At 49.9% G+C, this 9001-nt stretch overlaps 1 long non-coding RNA gene across 1 annotated transcript; it reads right to left on the bottom strand.

The window, feature by feature from the left end:
- Positions 1 to 639: 639 nt before the first annotated feature.
- LOC124234703 (uncharacterized) lies at positions 640 to 4238 on the bottom strand. The gene is made up of 4 exons (XR_006887379.1): positions 4152 to 4238; positions 3293 to 3500; positions 2150 to 2254; positions 640 to 1566 (listed from the first exon to the last, which is right to left on the bottom strand). It is a non-coding gene; the product is annotated as an uncharacterized LOC124234703 (long non-coding RNA).
- Positions 4239 to 9001: the final 4763 nt, after the last annotated feature.

Below are 9001 nucleotides of genomic sequence, written 5' to 3' on the forward strand. Positions count from 1 at the left end.
AAGGGAGCCACGCTGACTTCATGCACCCACAGATGACCAGACAACCCCTCCAGACAAACTCTCCACCCCCCATTCCCACCCACCCCACCTCCTCCCCATGCACGTCCTGAAATGCCTTCCTGGTTCCATAATCGGCATCGTCTCCAACCTGAGCTCTCTCCCTTCAAAGCCACGGAAGTGAAAGTTGTTGAGAGAGGTCAGAGGAGGGACCGGGAGATGTTCAGATGCCTGGAGAGCAAGGACTGAGCTTCTCCTTCCTTTCTTGTTCTCAAGAACATACTGAGAACATTAGCTGTCGACACATGAAATATTGAGGAACCTTGTTTATGCTCTTGGCACCTTATTTGGGTGAATGTGCCTTTTCAAAGTCAAGAAGTTTCTGGGGTTTTTTAATAAAAAATATGAAAATATCTCAAAACAGAAAGGAATACTGAGGGTAACCATATAAAAACAAGTTAAGCTGGGAAAAATAACCCAGTCCCACTGAGTCCCAAAGAGAACCTTGGTTTCCATGAAACGTTAACAAGGTGCAGAGCTCCTGGCAGTGGGTGGGATGCAATGCTGCTCTCAGTCCAATGAGCAAACATCCTCCCTGAATCCAGCATCCGAGCCCCACACGCCGTGGTTCCAGTTTGCTCCCCATTTTCGTCCCTCCCAGACACACGCCTCACAGACTTTTTTATTTTCATCTCCTCACCTTGAAAAGCACACATTTGCAAGTGTGAGTATCTTAGCAGGGAGACAAATCCAGCAGGCATTCAAGACACTCAGGTGAGAAGTAATGCATCTCATCGGAAAATTCCCATCCCCAGCACTTTTTTTTTAATTCCCGAGATAAATGGGTCTTTACTTACAGGACTAAGGACTCTATTATTTTTCAAATACTTTCCTGCTTCCAAGGAGCCAAGAAACTTGGTCATGCACCTGGGCAGCTGATCCAACCTCAAAAATCTTCTGATCTTAATGAAAAGGCCCTAATTTTTCCTGCCCTTTGATAAATGTTTCTTCGCTTCTTCCCAGCAGTACTCAGCGTGTGGGGTTGGCAGGCAGGGTGCTCAGTTTATGCAAATGGACAGGAACACCTGATTCACCAGGATTCTTCCCACTGCCTCCAATCCAGGGGTCCCTGCTCCAGAGGGCTTGGGAAGGGGAGCATACCACTCAGGACCCAGTCTCCAGGAGGCTCAACAAGCATGTAGATTCTGATGCAGATTTTAATGTTTATATATAGAGATGTGAATATTCGCACATGTCAAAAGACCAGATTCTTAGAGATGGCTTGAAGGTGTCATAAAAGCTAATTCGAGTGGAAAAGCTTCCCTGGGAAGAATTCCCCTGCCTTAGAGTTGTCTCTCTTGTGTCCTTCAAAGCCTGGGAGAGAGTGGCAAGGACTTGAACTGTGGCCTAAAGGCAGAATTTGCGGCTCTCTGTCCCAAGGAATGAATCGCAGCCCCTCAGGCTGGAACAGCCAGGTGATGTGAAATCTGGCTGACAGGTCAACTTCAAGGTGATGTGCTTGCTGAGTCTTCTCTCTGTTCAGCTAATCTCCCATCACACCTCTGGTGCCTGGTAAAGGTAAATAATTATGACTAAGTGTGTGAAGCGGGAGGGTCTTTGCACACCTGTAATTATTACCTGGCAAGTCTCTGCGGAACCTGGGAGTTTCCCAAAGGGCCTTTCTGGAGGGGGTAAGTCAAGGCAGGTCCTCCAGACAATATCTGGGGGGAGGAACCAGCATCCAAATTTACAAAAGTGGATGCGTGTTTTGTGGCGAGGCTGGAGGACTCAGAGTTCAAGCCCCCAGGCTCCTAAGGTGTGATCAGCCTGGATGAAACGCTCACATATGTCTGTAAGTGTCTCAGAATAAACAAAGCAAATTCCCTTAGAGCAGCACGGTCCCATGGAAATATAACGTGAGCCACATACATCATTTTACCTCTTCTAGTAGCCACGCTAAAAAAAGAAACAAGTGAGATGAATTTTAATAATATAACTCAATTGACCAAATACATTATTTCATCATTAAATACAAAAATATTTAATATAAATATAAAAATTAGTAGTGAGATAGTTTACATTCTTTTTTCATACTAAATTTTCAAAATCCAAGGGTATGTTATATTTATGGCACATCTGAATTTGGACTCACCATATTTCAAGTTCTCACAGCCACAGAGGTCTCATACACTGTATCAGACAGTGCAACCTCAGAAGGTAAAGCTTCCAGCTCACAAGATTTTGATTTTCCACAGACCTTTTATAGAGAATGAATGAAATTTTGATACATGACATTTGATTTGACTTAAAATGCTAGTGCTCTTAATAAAATAGGAATTTCTAAAAATTTCTTTTAAATGATACCAAGCAGGTCTCAAGCCCAGATGCGGCTGACACTTCCTTTCAAGTGCTGATACCCGCACGCAAAGCATCCTGACTTAGGCTAATCATTTTTTACCCGTCACAACGGAAAAATAAATAAAACCCGATTCTGATGGTTCCCACCCTTAGGGCTGACCAAGGTTTAGGAAAGCACACATGTGTTCATGTGCTGTCTGCCAGGGACGCTGGGCACAAAGACTGCCCTGGAGGAGAGCACAGCCTAATGACAGCCAAGCAGACAGAGCATGCCTAAGGCTGCATGTGCAGGGGCAGTGACGGCAACGCAGCCAACCGGCGGCTCTGTCGGAGAGGCTGCCCAGAGAGGAGGCCCGGGGCCTGGATCCTGGACAGTAACTAGAAGTTCTGCAAGAAAGAAGGCGGGAAGAAGGAAGACAGGAAGGGAGCAGGAGGTACAGAAGCCTGCAGTGTCTGGCCCTCAGGGAAACACAGGACATGAGTTAGCAAGGAGGGAACTGTGCACAGTGGGGACAGTCTAGAGCAGCACTGTCCCCAACCGAAATATAATGTGAGCCACACATGTGGCATTTTTTAGGAGCCACATTAAAAAAAAGGAAAAAAAAATTTAATAACATATTTTATTTAACTCACTTTATCCAAAATATTATCATTTCAACATGTGTGACATTTTACGTTTATACTCTTTTTTGACATCAGTCTTCAAACTCCACTTGTAATTTACACTTACGCACATCTCAGTTTGGACCAGCCGGGCATCCCCCCCCCCCCCAGCCGGACCCCGCTGGTGGCTGCCATATATGGCTATGCAGATCCAGATGTGGGTGTGTGTATATAGGGAATAATAACTTCTGCTCAAATTCTTGAGTTCAAAAGAGAAGTCAGAACAGAATAAAGGGAGAGGGCTAGGGATGAAAAGGGAGGGAGAGTCACCCACCATTTTCGAGGGGCCGGCGTACGCCGCTGGGCGCTGTAACCAGAGCATGAACAAGAGGCCCCAGCTCCTGTCCCATGTTCCCAGGGGTGTCTGTGTGCATGGCGAAAAGACGAGCCAGAGCACTGAGGAACGTCTGCTGAATTTTGCTGAAGGCCTGGACACCAGATCCCAAGGATGACCCAGAAAACAACCACGAGAGCACCTGGGGCTGGGGAGAGGGAGGGTTGGCTCTGAGCCCGGCCGCGGAGGTCACCCGAGGTCACGGCCAGGGGCGGGAGCACGCTGAGGCTGCCTAATGTGGAAATGTTTGGATCCGGAGCGGTGCAGGCGGTGCAGGCGGTGCGGCCAGCCGTGCGCCCGCCCGGGGAGGAGGAGGTCGGGTCGCCGGGGCCCAGCGCAGCGCCTGACAGTAACCAGACGCGCGCAGGACCACGTGAAGCGCCCGCCGCGCCCGCGCCTGCCAAGACCCCAACTACATGTTTCCTAATAAGTCTGGCGGTGCCTGCGTCCTCTCTCTGAAGAACGGCCTCTCCCCTCCGCCCGGGTCTTATTCAAGAAGAGGGGATGGAGTTGCTGCAGGAGAGGGAGAGCACGCCAAACCGAGCAAGAATTTGGACCACAGCTCTCCTTTTCCCTGGCCTCCTCTCTCTGCAACAGATCCGCTTTGTGAATGAAGGGGGAGCTTTTGCAAGATGGCTCTCTACCCCTTGGGCTCAGGGTTCACACTCCAGAGGTCAAGGGGTCTCTGCCGCTTCAGCCCTTCTCTCCAGGAGCGGAGAGGGGGCGGCGCATCGGAGTGGACCTCCACCCTTTCCTCCTCCTGCTCCTGCCTCCCCCTCCCTGGAAGGGCGCCACCCACCTAACTTCAGAAGGAGGTCACCCTCCCAGCGTCTGGCCTGTGGATCCCGGCCACTCAGCGCTGCTGCAGGGAGACGCTTCCTAGTCGTGGTCCCAGCCCACACAAAGGGAGGGCAGGATTACAACATGCGTGTGTTTGGGTCAGGAGCACTTTTGAACTATGGCTGCGAGAAAGAACAGCCTGTACAGCCACTCCGAGTCTCCCAGCATCAAAGAATGTACAATAGATTAGCCCTCCCTTGCAAAACAATTTTTTTAAAGCGGTGCAGCCTGGCCTCTTTCTAGGGTCCTGGAGCAAGGCTGGCTGGATTGAAAGAAGCCCTCTCTGCCTGGACAGCAGAGCACCAGCGTCACTCCCGCTCAGCGGTTTATGACCTTGCCTTCCTAATAAGCCCTTGGAACACGATTACCATCGGAGTTTTGCAAGTTTCTAGACCCAGGTGTGGTTGAAGGTCAGCTGCGGGGAACGGGGGCTCCCCTGCCGTTGGGAGATGGTTACAAAGAATAATTTTCCTGCCCAAGGGCCCGTAGATGATTAACATGTTTCTTTCTGTTAACCAGGGAGTTAATGGTTATTCAAAGCACTCTTTGATAATGGGGGCGGAGGGGAGAGAATGAATACGTTAACCATTAATGGAGGGAAGTGCCATAAAAGTTTGGATGGAAAACACGCAGTCTGGGAGAGGAATTCACAGGCAACCCTAGTGGGGAAGGAGGAGGCGAGGGAGGAGAGGGAGGCCATACGGTTCATGCATACTTAGAGCAGGGTTTTTTTTCTTTAATCCTTTTCCTTGTTTCATTGCTCTGAGGAAACAGAGTAGGGATAACAGAATAACAAACAGGGGAACATTATAAATAAAGCAGGTTTTATTGGCTTTTTTGCTCCAGCCTCCCACAGCTGAGCCTGTCCCCTGTATGACTCCTTCTTCCGGGCCTCTTTGGGAAGGAGGGGGGCCCAGGCACTCAATGCTGGAAGAAAGTGAGGGTGTCCAGGCGGCCCACACTGAGAGAGGCGTGTCATTGTGCCGGCCTCTCCTTGGGGCCACCTTGGCCAGCAATCAGGCATGGCCATCCTGGTTTCGGACCTGAGTCACTCCGCCGGGCCCCAGGGCAGCCTCGCCTGGGGGAGAGGCTGCCTATTTGCTGCCTTGGGGAAAAGCAGCATTAGCTTCAGTTTCTTGCAGCCAAGCTGTTAGACCCGGTGCAGCACCCATGAGCGCTCCACAGCAGGCAGGCCCAGGAAACCAGAAGATGTGGGGGGCAAAACTCAGGCTGTGCACAAATGGCTCCCAGGGCACAGAGAAGGCTTGGATGAACGGTGACATTCCATGACCCGTCAGGCATATATGGGGCCTTCTCTATGTGCAAGTCTAGTGCGAAGTGTTTTCTGGGGTATAAAGGCCAGACCTTGCCCTCAAGGGGTTTATAGTCCATTAGGGAAGTAAGACAATCTATGGCAAGTGCTGGAAGAGCAGCACCAACAACCCGCTGAATCAATTCAAAGGAAGGAGGACCCACTTGACTGCTGGGATGGTCATGGAGCTCATGGAGAAGGCTGCCTACCAGCTGGGCACCGAGGTTGGAAAAGGCTTTGATGGGGACAAAGCCGGGAGGGAGCAGAGAGAGACAGGAATGGGGGAAATGTTTAAGGAAGAGACCTAAATGTCTGAGAAGAGAGGAGAGAAGGAGCTCGTGTTTGAAAGATCTGTTTAGGCCTATCTGTGAGGAACCTCAAATGCCTAACTGTATTTATACTCCATTCCTTGGTATTGTGAAAATTTTTGAGAACAGAGTGAAGTTATTAGTGTGGGACCTGGAGGGGTGGCGGGGTTGGGGGGGTGCGGGAATGAAAACAAGCAAGTCAGCTGTGAGGTCACTAGGGTGGCTGAGGCAGGGATGTGGGCATGCAAGACAGATGGAGGCAAGAGGCATTTGGACCGCAGGACTGGATTCAGTGTGGGGTAGTGGACAGGAAATCAGAGGGAGGGAGAGCACCACGCAGGTTCCAAAGAGAGTGTGTGATGGAGGGTGCCCTGCCTCTTTCTGCATCCCAAGAGACCAGAAAGCACAGAGTAAAAGCAACATATTTACTCCTCAACATTTACTGAGGGTTGACTAAGGGCTGGGCTCTATCCTAGGCAGTGAGGGGAGATAGTCAGACATGGTTGTTCCTCGTCCTGCCCAAGCTCATTGCAGACGGAGGATGGGGCGGGGGGGGGGGGGGGGGGGGGGGGGGGGGGGGGCGTGTGGTTAGAAAACAGGTGATTGCAATGTAGCACAGTGGGTCTTGGTCCTTTTCAGATTCACCTTTGGAGATTTTTAGAAATACAGACTCCCATCAACTGTTTAACTCCCTCCCACCACCACCACTACCAAAAAAATCTCTCGGTGCAGGGCACAGGCATGCCTTTTTTTATTGAGAATCACTGCAGTGTAGCATCATGAGTCCAACTGCCTCCATTAGTATTCCAGCTCTGCCACTTACTGACTCTGTGTGTGGGGGACTGCTTTTGCCTTGGTTTCCCCATCTGTAAAAAGGGATAATAGTCTATACTTCGTGGGGCTCTAGTGAGGATTGGACATGATAATCCATATAAAGTCTTTGAGAAACAGCCTAACACATAGCAAGTGCTTAGTACATGCTAGCTGTTAACTGAAAGGCATTGTTAGGGTTGTGGGGGGATGACAGGAGCTATGGGAATCCAGGGGGCGAATCTAACCTGAATTTCAGGGTCAGGAAAGGCTTTCTGGAGGAGATGACTTCCGGGCCAAAAGACACAGAGAGTATGGGGTTAGCCAGGCCAAAGTGGAGGAGGGTGAGAGCGAGGAAGGGATAACATTTCAGGCACAGGGAACAGCATATGCAAAGTTCCCAGACAAGAGAGCCAAAAACATGGAAGGGACAGGAAGTGGTTTGGTGAGACTGGAGTACAGGAAGAGGCAGGACTGCAGAGGGAGTGGGTGTTGGACTGGGAACTAGCAACATTTGAATTTTATCCTGAGGGCAACAGAGAGCCACTGCAGGATTTTAAGGAGAATGATCAGACCTGCATTTTAGAAGCATCTCTCTTGCTGCAGTATGGATGAGAGTTGGAGGGGACAAGCCTAGAAGAGGAGGCGAGTTCGAAAGAGGTTGACATCATCCTGACAAGGGAGACCAATGACCTGAGCTAGGGAGGTGGCAGTGGGGAGAGAGAAAATGGGCAAAATGAGACACGCCGGGGTGGCTGCCTGGAGGTAGGGCTGAAAGAGATGTGCATGCCAAGGATGACCCCAGTCTTGGCCTTGAACAGTCTCCTGGGTGGGTGGCGGTGCCATCATGTTAGAAATGGCACATGGAAGAAGAGCAAGTTTGGGAAGAGAAATATGAATTCAGGATTCAATATGTTGCGTTTTCGGTGCTTATGAGACATCGCAGTGGAGCTGGCTGTCCTGTGGGCATTTGGACATAAGGGTTTGAGGTGCAGGAAATATGATTGGCTGTAGATGTGTTTTGGAGCAATTAGAGCAGAGGCTGGGATGGACATGATGTTCATCAGAGAATCAAAGAGATGCAGGAAGGGGTTCCACGTGCCCGAGGAAGCAGTATTCAAATGGCTGACCATGGCCTAGAGTGGAGAGGGAGGTGGATAAGGTCAGAAAGTGTTCTTGGCAAGTGGCAACAGGAGTGAAAGGCTGTAGTCAGAGAGGGAGACCCCTGAGTCCAGTATTTTTGGTTTCAAGTGAACCTGAGGTCCAAGGTATAGCCATGTGCATGACCAAGGAGAGGTGGTGAGGAAGATGAGGATGAGTTACACGTTGCCGCTGAGCCCCTGAAGACATTGAGACTGCCCAGGAGCCATGGTGGGGAAGAGTGAGCTGGGTGCAGCACTCACTGGGGTGTGACTTGGCGGCCCAGGAGGAAGACAGCAAGGATGAAGAGTGTGTGATAAATATGGATGGTCAAGAGGCTCGTGACCATGCTAGAGCAATGCTGTGGAGGCCACACTTCAGGGACACTCGCCCGCCTCCCCTCCCAGACACTAAGAAAGACATGGACAAAGGTATGGACGCCTTTGGACCCATTTCTTCCATCTGTCCCCTGCAGGGACACCGACCAGGGAAAGCTGACTTCAGGAAGGCATGTTCCAGGAGCATGTGACAGAGGACATTCCTGTGGGAACTCACCCGCGCGTGCAGGCAGAGAGAGATGGCTTCTCACTGAGCTGTGCTCCTGACTTGCTCTGGGAACAAGGGCTTTAGATTTTCCATCTGTTAAATGGGATAATGATTCTTGACATCTGCTTGCCTCGCTTAGACATTATGAATATAAATTTTTCCCCAAGTGCTTTGGGCTCACGTTAACAGGAACTACCTAAACATCAGTGCACTCATTGCTGGATTTTCTTGGACATCAATCAACTTAAATGGATAATGATAAATTCCTCTGTCTATCTTTGTTGAGAGATTAAAGAGAGAGAATCCCACAAGACCTTGGTTCTAGAATCCTCTGCTCTATGAAATCTCTTTTGGAAAAGGAGTCTGAGGATATACTCAGGGCTAATAAATGGCAAAAGATGTCTAGAGGTTTTTGGTTTTAAAAACCCCTTCCTTGGCCCATCTAGATTAAAAGATTTGGCAGAGAAGAATGAGAATGGAGATGAGTAATATTTTGGGACCATGTATAGACACCGGGCAATTCCAGATTCATTTACTCATTCACTTATTCATTTATTCCATACAAATTTACGGAACACTTACCAGGGGCTCCCTACAAAGTGTCCAGCAATCAACCCCAGGGGTGGGTTGTGACTGTCTGACCCCAGAAGAAGCTCCCCTGGCTGGACCCCCCTCAGAGTCGGGTTTCTTACC

This window comes from Equus quagga, chromosome 2 (assembly GCF_021613505.1).
Source record: "Equus quagga isolate Etosha38 chromosome 2, UCLA_HA_Equagga_1.0, whole genome shotgun sequence".
NCBI lineage: Eukaryota > Metazoa > Chordata > Mammalia > Perissodactyla > Equidae > Equus > Equus quagga.